The sequence below is a fragment of the Aegilops tauschii genome, chromosome 2, assembly GCF_002575655.3.
Source record: "Aegilops tauschii subsp. strangulata cultivar AL8/78 chromosome 2, Aet v6.0, whole genome shotgun sequence".
Lineage (NCBI taxonomy): Eukaryota > Viridiplantae > Streptophyta > Magnoliopsida > Poales > Poaceae > Aegilops > Aegilops tauschii.
In genome coordinates, this window is record NC_053036.3 from 582432239 (window position 1) to 582445016 (window position 12778).

General features: G+C 43.8%; 1 non-coding gene across 1 annotated transcript; it reads left to right on the forward strand.

The window, feature by feature from the left end:
- The first annotated feature begins 2585 nt into the window (after nt 1-2585).
- On the forward strand, nt 2586-5644 carry LOC109758291 (uncharacterized). Its single transcript, XR_012203364.1, has 4 exons — nt 2586-3888; nt 3993-4064; nt 4148-5013; nt 5118-5644. It is a non-coding gene; the product is annotated as an uncharacterized protein (transcript).
- The last annotated feature ends 7134 nt before the right edge of the window (nt 5645-12778 follow it).

Below are 12778 nucleotides of genomic sequence, written 5' to 3' on the forward strand. Positions count from 1 at the left end.
TTTTTTGCAAATAAAAATAACTGTTTTTGTCTCGCTTTTGTTTTTATTATATACTGCCTCCGTACTAAAATGTAATACCATTTTTTAAACTATGATAGCGTTAAAAATGGTCTTACATTCCGGGAAAGAGGAAGTATTATAGATATTTTTATAATGCATTTTTGTTCATCAAAGATAAAAAGTGATGGATTCGGATGATGTTTCAAACATATTAACTAACATATGCACCGATGTAACAATGATGGACCGGACTGAAACACCAGGAGAAGAGGAAATAGTTTTTATTATACTTGCTCAAACATCATGCGAATGAAGCTAAAGACAAACTTCTTGATATTGCGCGAGAATTTCTTAAACTCATTAAGTAGATCTTAATAATTTGTAATAGATTTTTAGTTGGATAATCGCTCTATACGTATACATTGTCAAATTGCCTTTTTGTTATCAGTTTAAATTACAAGTGAAGTGGACTTGGTGGAAATTATCCTACGACCCTTGCTGCGTGGATGTTCAGTTCACAATTAATTTCGGGGGCATCACATAGATCTACATTTCCACCAACCCACATCTCCTCTAAGTGAGGGGAACCTTATGGATCTAGATCTTGGAGTTCTTTTGTGTTCTCCTCCCTTGTTCTTCCTCTCGTATTCCTCCATAACACTAGTTGTTTGGGTGGGATTTGAGAGTGAAGTACTTGAGCACTTCGTGTGTTTTTGCCATTGCATTAGTTTCATCGGTTTAAGTTCTCCATGGTGATTCGTGGAAATGGAAGTTGAAACGCTTATTTCTCTTGGGTGTTTGGACAACCTATAACTTGTTACTCTTGGTTGCTTGTGCGCTCTAGACGGTTGGTGTTGTCTCAAAGCTCAATCATTATGATGTAAAGCTTCGGGCAAACTTCGGGAGCCTCCAATTAAGTTGTGGAGATTGCTCTGAGCAATTTGTATGAGTTTGGTAACCGCTCTCAAGGGTCTCCATTTGTAATGGTTCCGTGATCGCCCTCAAGGGTCCCTTGGTGGATTTGGGACACCTTATTCTCATCGTGTGAGGGTCCCTTAGTGGATTCACGACACCTTTCACTGAACCGGCAACCTCCTGCTTTGAAGTACGATGCACTAACCATCCCCAACACCAAACATCACGTGATTACTTCAACCTTTTCTTTCTTTCCTTCTTTCTACTTTTCTTTTTCCCTTTTTCTTTTTTGTTTTTATTTTTTCTTCTTCCTTGTTCAATGAACCTTTTTCAAATTCATGAATTTTTTCTTCAAAATTGATGAACTTTTTTCAAACTAGTGAACTTTTTTTTATCAAATTCATTGATTTTTTTGTGAATTTGATGAACTTTTTTTTTCAAATTAGATGATTTTATTGTTCGGCGGGCTCCTGATACTTAAGAAAACAATTTTCAGCCGATCTTTTATGATTTCGTAGCGCAGCACGGGCATCTTACTCAAATATCTACTCTTATAAAAATCTAAGTTGGTGATAATGGTGTGCCTGCCATCTTACAATATAGACCGTCCGATCCATATCTGACGGATAGAAAGCAAACTACAACAATTTTGTAAAAAGATGCCCGCACCTCTCTCCACATTTGCAGATAATACCTTCCTTCGTTCATCCGTATCTCCCACAACTTTATTGTTGAGCAATTAAAAAGGAAAGCCTCTGGAACAATCTGGCATGGTGGCTGCTGCTAGCGTCGTCCATCCCCATGCCTCCACTCAGTCCGACCACCAATCACCACCACGCCCCACTCCTCCTCATCTTATCTATCCTCTTTCTCGAGATATCATTAGTTTTTACACATGGAATTACTCCTGCATGGGTCAATCAGAACAGGTGTTTTGTAAAAAAATGCATCTTGATGTTCCGTGCAATGCACGGGCATCTTGCTAGTAAGCAACTTAAATAGGACTGCAGATTGAATACGTAATTCAGCAGGAGTTTTCTGCAAAATCGCCACGACGGTAAGGTTGGATTAACGAGCTGCTCAGCTCGTTAAACTCGTGCTCATTAAGTTCGCGCTCGTTGAGGCTCGGCTCGTTAAGCTTGTTAATAAAACCCTGCTCGGTTCGGTTCGTTTCAAGCCCGTTAAGCTCGCGAGCGCTTGTTAACAGATTCTGATGTGTTGGGTCTACATGATGAGTGTGTAGATGTGGTTTTTAAAAAGGAAGATGGTGACTACAAAAGAAAGTGCACTAGTTTGTTGCTTCCTATGTAGATAAAAATATGTAGATGGGTTGAGGTGCTACAAAATTTTTGTTACGTGAGATAAAAATACGTGTTATGTTGTTACTAACGAGCTTAATGAGCTACTCGTGAAATTCGTTAGCTCGTTCGTTAAGCTCAATGAGCTTAACGAGCTCAAATCAATAATTGACTCTGTTTATTAAGAAGCGAGCCACGAGCTTGACGAGCCGAACTATGGAGCGCTCGTTAACTCCGAGCAACTAGTTTTTGATCTAGCCCTACACGAAGGTGAACTGGAAGTGGCCCAAAAAACAACCCGTTTGACCAGCTCTGGCCTCTGGGTCGCACGCGCGTATTGCGTGAAAAAAAGAAGACCAAGCAGGCAACTACCGAAACGGCCAAACCCAACACCCCCTCCCTCGACTTGTCCCCAAATCCCTAACCCTAACCCGAAGATGGCGGCGGCTGAGGAGGGGAAAGCGGATGGGAAGATGGCGGCAGCTGATGAGGGGAAAGCGGAGGGGACGATGGCGGCGGCTGAGGAGGGGAAAGCGGAGGGGGCCTCCTATCCTGACCGCTCGACCCCCCCGATCCTCGAGGTCGCCCTCGGCAAGGATTTCGTCGACATTCCCTCCAACGCCGACGAGAGCCCCGCCTGGTTGCTACTCGTCGGCGTCATGAGCGGCGGCCTACGCTTCCACCGTTTTGGCGTGGCGAGATCTGGGCGGATCTCCGGTCGGAGCGGCGACACGCTCCAGATCTTCCACGACCTCAAGAAGCGACAGGGTTGCAGCCGGAGCGCCCGCGCAGCCATGGCATCTGACGGCCGCTCGCTCTGCCTCTTGCAGCGGGTCGAGAAGGCGCAAACCGAGGCCCTTCAGCTTCAGCTGCCGGCCGAGGAGGAGCTGCCGGCCGAAGTACTGCTTCCCCCGTTGGATCCAAGCATGCGTGGCCGGTGCGTGCCCATCTCCGCCGACGGCCACATATGGGCGGTGTCCGCTAGCTACTGTTCTGCCACCAGCTTCCGTCTCGTCCTGCAACGCCTGGTCATCCAAGAGGAAGAGGGCGTGGCGGGACAACATTGGGAGCAGGTCGGCGGCCCCTTCATCCAACATTGCAAAGTCGAGCTCTCCCACCCCATGTGGAGTCCTGACTTGCTCCAGGGCTACGCAGTACTCCCTGGCCAGGGCCCTGACGGGGGCACGCTCATCCTGCTCTCCCTCGGAAACCGCCTTTTCTTCACCTTCAATTGCTCCGCCCCTAATTCAGGCTGGACCAAGGTAACCCACACCTCAAAGGACAAGTATTACGTCCCTATCCTTGGCCGTGGGGTGTATGCACAAGAAAGCAATGCTGTTTACATGGTTGGCAAAAATGTCATCTACGCATACAAGCTCAAGCTCGGGCATGAAGAGACAAGTCTGAAGCTGGATCCCCCTGTGGAGATTTGCTTTCCTTCTGTTACAAGAAACACGGCGCATAGCTTCCTCACCCATCTCGGCCGCGGGGTCATGTGCTGTGTCTGGATCTGTGTGGGGCTCCCATGCTGGCTTGACCACCTACACGCCATTATTACCACCTTCCACCTTGGTCCTGAGCCTTCGGATCTCAAGCTCCTGCACTCCACCTCCCGCCAGGTTGACATGTTGTTGCCTATGAAACACCTTGATGAATTTGAATTCTGCTTTCTCCAGTAAGTCCACTGAATCCATGCATTCATTTTGACCATTAATCCATGCATTCTTTTTGGCCATCTTGCTTACAAATTAATCTTCTGTTCACTTATCTATCACTTAGAGAGTATAAGGATGACAAGGCGCTGCCGCCTCAAGCCCATGAAGAGGGAGTACTGCTTCATGATCGTTGCAGGTCTTGATCCACAAGCTTGAGCTTGGCTTAGATATTTCATTTCAGGTTTCTTGTGCATGACATATTTTGCTTCTTGCATGCAGGCATCATTTCCCAGGAGGTCCTCCTTCTCCCTATGTGAAGCCACATATGGACAAACATCTCTTGTTTATTATCTGCGAAGCTGGTTCGCAATCATTTATCTATAAAACCAGTCTCATGGATCTGATTCCAAGGTTAGGAATAGCTCCTCCTCTCAAACCGCATTACATTGTACATGGAGATGATGATGGTCAGAGGCACTTTTTTCTCACTAGCTCAGAACTATGTGCCGTCTCATTCCTGAAAGATGGCATGCATGTGCTTAACCTGGACACCAGACGTCAGGATTTCGATCACCTTGCACGGCGGCCTGTTTCTCCATTTGATCCTTTTGTAATGGTTATCCAAGTTGGTCGCGCGACTCTTGCTCTTACTGAAACTCTCCACGTTTATCGTCAGTCCCACCTTATTCGCCCTACTGGATCGACCTCATGGGTGCGCTGCGTCGCAGATCGGTCTCAACTTCTTGACAGGAAGGTCAAGCTGTCCGGATATGTAGTAGTGAGTGATGATTCCTTTATAGTCTGTGATACTGTCACATGTTCTTGTCTTCGGTTTGACCTGAATGCCAAGCAGTGGCATGTTGTCATGCCTTGGGCTCCTTTGGGAGAATGCCTGCCAAGGGATATGTCCAGATACTCCTTCCTAAATGGCAGATGTGTATTTGTTGATGGTTTTATCTACACATGCTCACGAAATGGGCTTGCTGCTTATGAACTACTCTCTGAAAATCATTGTGTGTACCTCAAGGACCCAATCTTTTTCCCATTCTCATGGAAGAGTGAAGATTGGCAGAGTGAAAGAATGTGTTTGGATTATGCTGGAAAAGATGTCAGCTCAGGTGCCATCTTGTTTTGGGTGGTGCAAGGTGAATCTCTCTCTCTCTCTCTCTCTCTCTCTCTCTCTCTCTCTCTCTCATATGCATTTCATGAAAAAGATGCCATGGCCTCTAATGCTCTTGTATATATATAGGTTTGCAAATTAAATCTCGCCCCCTCAAGAATCAGCTATGGATCACTGCCGTCCAGGTTAAGACTGAGAAAACATCCAGCAAGAGCATGAAACCGGTGGGAATTAAGCATGTGGTCTCTGCCACACGTCTGATTGATCAAGAGAAAACAATTGATCAGAAGGAAGTAATCAGTACCAGATGTTGTGCTGTCTCTTTCTGATGCCGTATTATGGCACCTTATTTTATGGTGTTCCAATTTGCCAGTTATTTTGCTCACAAGTCAACTTGTACTTTATTTTGGTAGACTCTCATTTGACCAGCTATTGACAAGTGAACTGGTTCTAAGTGAAGTTGTACGCACCTCTTGACTGCGACCGGATAGTACCAGAGATGTTGTGCTGTCTCTTTCTGATGCCCTATTATGCCACCTTTGTGGTGTTTGGAATGGCCAGTTATTTTACTCACAAGTCAACGTGTACTTTATTTTGGTAGACTCTCATTGGATCAGCTAGTGACAAGTGTATGCACCTCTTGGTTTTTCTGTGAATTCTGTGAACCAGCTAGTGGCAAGTGTATGCGCCTCTTGGTTCTTTTGTGAATTCTGTGAACTTGTATGCACCTTGCTTGGAACTGTAAAGTTGAATTAGGGATGTGCATTGGGTTTATATGAAGTGATAAAATGGCCATTTAAATAATCACAAAGTTCGGCATTAATTATTGGGGGCCACTACAATATACACAACCTTTAATTCATTTAAGCAAATCAGGTGTTGTGTGGTGTTACATAACCTGAGGATATGTCATGCGACTGTCCCTAATAGGGCACTTCTAACCTTTCTTTTTTATTTTTGATTTACATGTTTTGGCTAACCTTCTACCTTTCTTTTTTGTTTTTGGGTTTACATGTTTTGTTTTGGCTCGCTTTGGCCCTTTTTTTTTTGCCTTAGGAGAGTTGTTTTTAGGATTGCTTCGCCAAGCCGTACTTATTGCACTTGTTTGATTCAAATCAAACAGTAAGATTAAAAAAAAAAAGCCCTCCCCCCGATCTCCTAACGAAGTAGGGCACATGTACCATCTTGATATGTGCCAAAGTCTTTTCTCCTTTTCTTTTGTGGGAACCTAAAATTACGGGGTTTTTTTTCCTTTTCTTCTGTGGAACCTAAAATTACGTCTTCTCTTTTCTTTTGTGGAACCTAAAATTAAGTTTTTTTATTTTGGGGGACTTAAGAACAAAAAATTACCGTTCTTTTATTGGAACGCAGAATTCCAGTCTCCCCTACCTACGTTCCTGTTTATTCAGCGATATATGAGTGACCTGGACCTAATTCCCGTAGAACAATGTCCGAGCTCATGCTCCAGCTGGTGGTTGAAGATGGACTCATGTTGATGCTTAGGCTAACCGCCCTAGTTCGAGTCCTGGCTTGGGCGAGGGGGGTGCTTAGAGATTTTCTCCTATAAAAATATGCCGCCAAGGGCTAGTCCTGGCCGGTCTCCTTTTTTTAAGAATCATGTTGATGCAGCAATAAAAGGACATGGTGATAGGGGTGTTATCGCTGCTATTACTGGGGAGTATTTGGGTTCCTCTATATCACTAACTTTACGGATCCGGAGACCCTCGAAGCTATGGCCTATGGCGCATGCAGGCGCTATCTCGATTGACTGTGCAATGATTCAAGGCAATCACTCGGGATCATCAGGAATGATCATCACATAAATTCAAGGTAATCACTCGGGATCATTAGGAATGATCATCAAAGAAATTCAGAGGAAGATGGAAGATTTTGAGTTTGTTTAGATTATTCACGAGAAAAGAGAGCACGTGTGTTGGCTAAAGCAGGCACTACCTTAGGCGTAGGTGTCGGTGCTGAATCCGACAGATCTCGAGGTAGGGTCCTAAGCTAGGCGTCTTGTAGCGATAGCAACATAGACACATGATTTTACCCAAGTTCGAGATTGTATTCATATACTGGGGATAGTATAGTACAGATATCTACCACGATATTGTTGTAATGAATATAAGATGTCCTATTGACTAGTGTAGTCTCGGTTTATATAATGCATCAGAGGCCTAGGGTTTAGAAGAGTCCTCGTCTTGTGCACTAAGTCTTGTGGAATCTTCCTTGTATACGTCATGGGTTGCCTGAAGTGGCCCATTCACGAACCGTCATGGGGGTCCTCTTTCCGACCTACCTGGTCGGGAGCCGACGTGGTGAGTACCCCATAGTCCAGGACTCCAACAGTAGCCCCTTGAACCGATCTTCTAGTTGGGGACGCTCCTCGGTTCTTCCGAACTGTTCTTTGTCTTCGGTCTTGAAATCTGGTTCAGCAAATCTTCTCATCTTCGATCTTCAGGATCGCTGATGTGTATTCGAAGAGTTCACACGTCAAGCATCTGAGAAGCCCCTTAAGTTCCCGACCTTTAGCAATGCCTTGTTATTTTTATGCCACACCCCGGGTTTAAAGTTTTTCCCGTGCGACAGTGTCCTCTTGCAGCCGAGTTCCAAAGCAGGACCGCATCTGAGGTGTCTCTATGCAGCCGAGATCCAACGCCGGTCTGCATCTGAGGTGTTATAGATTAACTCAATTTGAAAAAGTTGAAGGGGTTCAAGCTTAATGCCTGAAAAGTCCTATGTGAAGCTGGCCACTCACATTTGAGCTTTATGCTGGTCTGCTTCCAAGGTGGTGCACCACCTCAGCCTTGGGCTCATTTTTTGCGGATATTTTTTCTGAGTGGTGTAGTTTATTCTCTCTCGAGATGTATAACCAGTAGCCCTCAAGGTGTGTGCCGGCCTAAAATTCGAGATGCACTTGAATGATAACATAAAACCGTTGATCTCGGTAGCCCATGAGACTCAGGTCGATTCACGTAATGGTCTGAGGATCAAGTCCTTGCTCAGTAGTATACTTTTAGGAACGGAAACACGGTGCGCAATAGTTCTCGAGACTCAGACTGGGTGCGGCCGACCAACTAGAGTATCATAATCTCCTCGGAAACCATTTTGCACTTTGATTTTTAATTGAATCGTCAATGCAGTAGCCCCCGAGCCATATGTCGGGTGGCAACACCTGATCAGGGGATTGATGTACCCCTTTAATGGCTTTTAATTGAGAAGCGCGAAGCCCAGTAGCCTTCGAGCCTTAATTTGGGCACGGGTGGCCGAATTAAGGATCGACATGCGTTTGACACAAGATTTTGTTACGTTTAACACAGACTTTTTGGCAAGAGAATAAAGATCTCTTAAATAAGCTAGAGCTAATCAAAGCCAAGCTTGCCGAGTCGCAGAAAGAAGTGCCCAATGTCAAGAAATTCACCCAAGAGGCACATGGCAAGTTTAATACTTGACCTATGCTACCAATATGATGATTACCTATGCTCGAGAAGCGTGGACCATGGCTAAGAAGCACTATTGTCTATTGAAGACCGAAGTGCTTGCCAAGGTCAGCCCCAAGGGTACTGATGGGAAGGAAATTAAGGCCAACAAGAATTATGTGAACATCATGCCTGCTGCTCGGCTAACCGAACATGATTTTCTCCTCAATACCCTTATAGATGGCCTTGAATAAATTTTGTAAACAGTTAATGCTGAATGATGAATTTATGTATCTATGTGCTTTTGTCATTTTGAACGCTCATATTCGCAGATTTTATACTCCTTTAACCAGCCATCGGCTTCTACTTCCTCGTCCAGAGGACAAGGAGTGTACCCAACGTCAGCCTGAGTCCTCGGGCAGCGCTTGTAGGGAACAAGGCAATCCGGCCATAAGGTCACAAAAAAAATCCTTGCAGAGAGTTATGTTATATTGCTATTTAACACAAGTCACATCTTCAGTGAAAAATAGTTCCTCCAACAGTTCCTTTTCCTAGGGTGTCATGTTAATCACGATGAATTAGCCGATATCCCAATACACTTGCTCGAAGCCTCAACTCCAGAATATCCTCTGTGTAATAGGTACACTCTATCCCCTACGTCTAGCGCCCTTTAAAACGGCCTTGATTTTTCACTTCCTGTGTTGCCGACCAATTATATTCTTGTGACCGCCTGCTTTCGGCTTCACCGATCTGAGCTACTTGCCAGGTTGACCCAAAAGTAACAATCGCAGAGGTGCTCTCTTTACCCCTTAGACGAATTCGTCGGAAACGTAAGCGGTAAGCACATGAGTGAGGCAACCCAGCTTGGCAAAAAATCTCAAGTCAAATTGATGCATAATGTGGCTTTTATAACAATTTGTGGGAAGACATCGCTTGTATATCAAATACAAATACTGAGGATATGTTGGGCTCTCCAGGAGTCCCGAGGAGCTCGCGCCGAGGTGCCTCAAAGAGCCCCTGGTACAATTTATTGGACTCATTGTTAGGTCCAAAGTGTTTTATACGAAGAAATCGAGGTAAGTATTGTGCAGTTTTCTTTCAAAGACGACTGGACTGGTTTTCTATTAGTGATATTGGACAAGCCGAGCACCTTTATGAAAGCAAGCTTTGTGACTTATCGAAAAGTCCTTTGTTTTACATAGGCAACCTTTATCATTAATATTTCTGATCGATTGGTCGAATTTGCACATGTTTGTGACAGTCAGTTTTCGACTGTACATTGCAGGTTTATGCATGTTATTTTGACTCGACCATGACTATTTAAGATGTGTAGTTGGCCAGTCGTCGGCTTCCACCCCTTAGTAGAAACTACTTAGGGTGTTCCCTTTCTGATTGTAACCCTTAGCCGATGTCTCGGTGCCCGGAGGTGGTTATATCAGTGGGAAAACTAGGCAATCAGACTTTTAGGGCTAAAATATACACTTACTCGTAGGAGCAGTAGGTGGGTGGCAACTTAATATCCCCCAGTATATGTCGTGTCTTTAGATCAGCCGAGGTCGAACCACCTAAAATTCGTCTTTTTCGAAAAATAAAAGCCCTTCGTTTTATACGGTAGGCACTATAGGCTATATATAGTTTAACATCGCCTACGGTTCGCCAACCGATTTACGTGTATTGTGACAGTCAACTTTCGATTTTATCCATCTGAGGTAATTGACCAGTTAAATCAGAAGTAACAATCACAGTGGTTCTCCCGTTACACCCTTAGCCGAACAAAGCAGAAACATAAGGGGTAAGCACAGGAGCCGGGCAACCCAACTATTGACCAAAGACACAAGTCGAGAACAATGCATATAAGTGCGAAATACCGAGGGCATTTTGCCGAGGACTCCATGGAGTATCTTAGCTTTTAGTGGGTTTGGCTCTTGTCGCAACCCACCGTTAGTATTACCAATGATTTAAAGGCGTATGGCGTTGTATTGCGAGAGTTATGCTCGAAAAACCAAAAAACTTAAGTAAAAAAATAATCTCTAAATTAAATCAAGTTATTTTTGTGCTAATCCAAATTTGGTCTTAAAACTAATTGCATGCTTCCGTCGTGCTTTAACATGACACATCTGATCTCTAGACTTCAATTGGGTCAGCCTTCGGCTTCAACCTCATTTTTTCGAGGGCCGAGTGCTTCTCAGGTTAGTTTAGCGAACTAAACTTGAGCGGTTTTAGAGAGAAACCAAGCTATCCAACTATTTGACCATACACTTGAGTCAAAAAGGAGTAATAGAAAAAGACTTTGTAATGACTTAGAAGAAAAGTACTTAAAACTACACATATAAGTTTATGAGCCCCTAGTTAACTTGGGTAGAGTAGGCGTTTTTAACAAACTAAGTTTTTAACAATCAATGTTTTGCTTTTCACAAATATAATGCTTGGTTGAACTGAACCAAAAATATTTATTTTAAAAAATTGAGCAGGAAAGCGACTTAGCTGGTTAATGTGCTCCAGGCGTTGATTATCACTAGTAGAAAATGACCCATTTATCCCGATTACAGAGGCCCTTTAGCCCTGGTTCTGGAACCGGGACTAAAGCCCAAAACCTTTAGTCCCGGTTCGCTTATGAACCGGGACAGAAGGGGCTCCACGTGGCCGCTACGGGGCGCCCAGGCAGGAGGACCTTTATTCCCGGTTGGTAACACCAACCGGGACCAAAAGGCATCCACGCATCAGCATCTGGCAGGAGGTGGGGTTTTTGTTTTTTGAAAGGGGGTGAGGGGGTTAGGGATTTTGGAGGGTTAATTTAGGGGTTTCATATTATGTTAGCTAGCTAATAGAGAGAAGTGACCTCTCTTTATCTCCGTGCGTGGTTGACGCTAGCTACTATACATATACAGAGAACTCGACACGATAGCTAGTAAGCAAATGAAGGAACCATTAATTACACAAGATCGTCATGAACATATCATAGAGAAGTGACCTCTCTTTCTCCGAGAGATTGGTCGAACAACAAGTTTTCGTATATATATCCGACGCTACTAGCTACATATATACAATATAACATCTCTCACAATCCCTAACATCTAAAGTCTAAATCAATTTTCACATGGTATTCTCCCTTCTCATTGATGACATGGTCAAGAAAGAATCCCGCCAATTCCTCTTGAATTGCTCGTATGCAATCATGTGGTAGGAGTTCATCCCGCATCTGCCACATCTAATTTAAAGAAGGGGGTCAATACATATATATGAATCAAACTCAACACAAATGATGGTAATAAAATAAAAGTATGAATATTATTGTTTACGTACTTCAATTGTTGCTTAGAATAGCCCCGCCGCCGAGAGGTCGCGTTGTAGATGAACTAGCAAACATAGTATGCACAAATATCATTCCCGGGTTCCTGCCACAAGCACTTTACGAGAAATAGAGTTCAATCAAACTGATAATCAAGCATGATAAATGGTGATGAAACTAGAATCAATGGGAGATGCGCGGAACTAGGTAGTAGTACTTACACTCGAGTGTGTAAATCGTAGCTCCCTCGGCAGTCCCGGAACAATTCCAGTGAACTCTTTCCAAACCCTGCCAGACAAAGAAAATAATTACTTGATATCAGGAAATGAAAAAGTTGCCGATATGGTGTGAAAATGATCGATTGAACTTACTTCTGGAGCATTGCAGTCATGTCTGCATAGTCCTGGGGATCTTTTCGTCTCGAGTCTAAGACAGTTACTACTCACCGGTCAAGCTTAATCTCTAGCAGAATAAAGTGGAACCTGCGCATGCATGCATAACTCATCAATTACATTACTATAACCTCGAGTAATAAGGGAAACCGAATATGCACAAGACAGTAACACTCACAGGAAGTTGTAAGGAAAGAGTATTTTCGCTTTGTTTTGATTTTGAAGCAACGATTGTAGCAAGTTGTCCTCAGTATCTGTGACTCTATTTTTAACCGTCCATTCATGTATGATATTTGGGTTAATGAACCCAATTTCATAGATTTGTGCTTTCCTGCATTCGACGAACTTCAATCTGCATAATATAGTGATGATAATTATATATTCATGCAATGAAAAGAGCTGAGATATATATAGAGACTTAATTACAGAAGTAATAACACAGACAGTAGCAAGTCACGAGTTGTTTCTCGAGGGCTAATTGATTGTATAACTGGAATAACTCCACAATTCAACAGGCAACAGCTCAGTTCCAACGAGGTCGTGCTCCGGTTTAATTCTCAGCATCAAACTATCCTTCCCAGACTCGCTGCAGGTTTTCATGTACCATGCATGCAATTTTTGCATCATCGTTGTTAGAGGAGGATGATCAGGTTTGACGAGAGGCTGCCCGTACTGGTATCTGAATTTCTC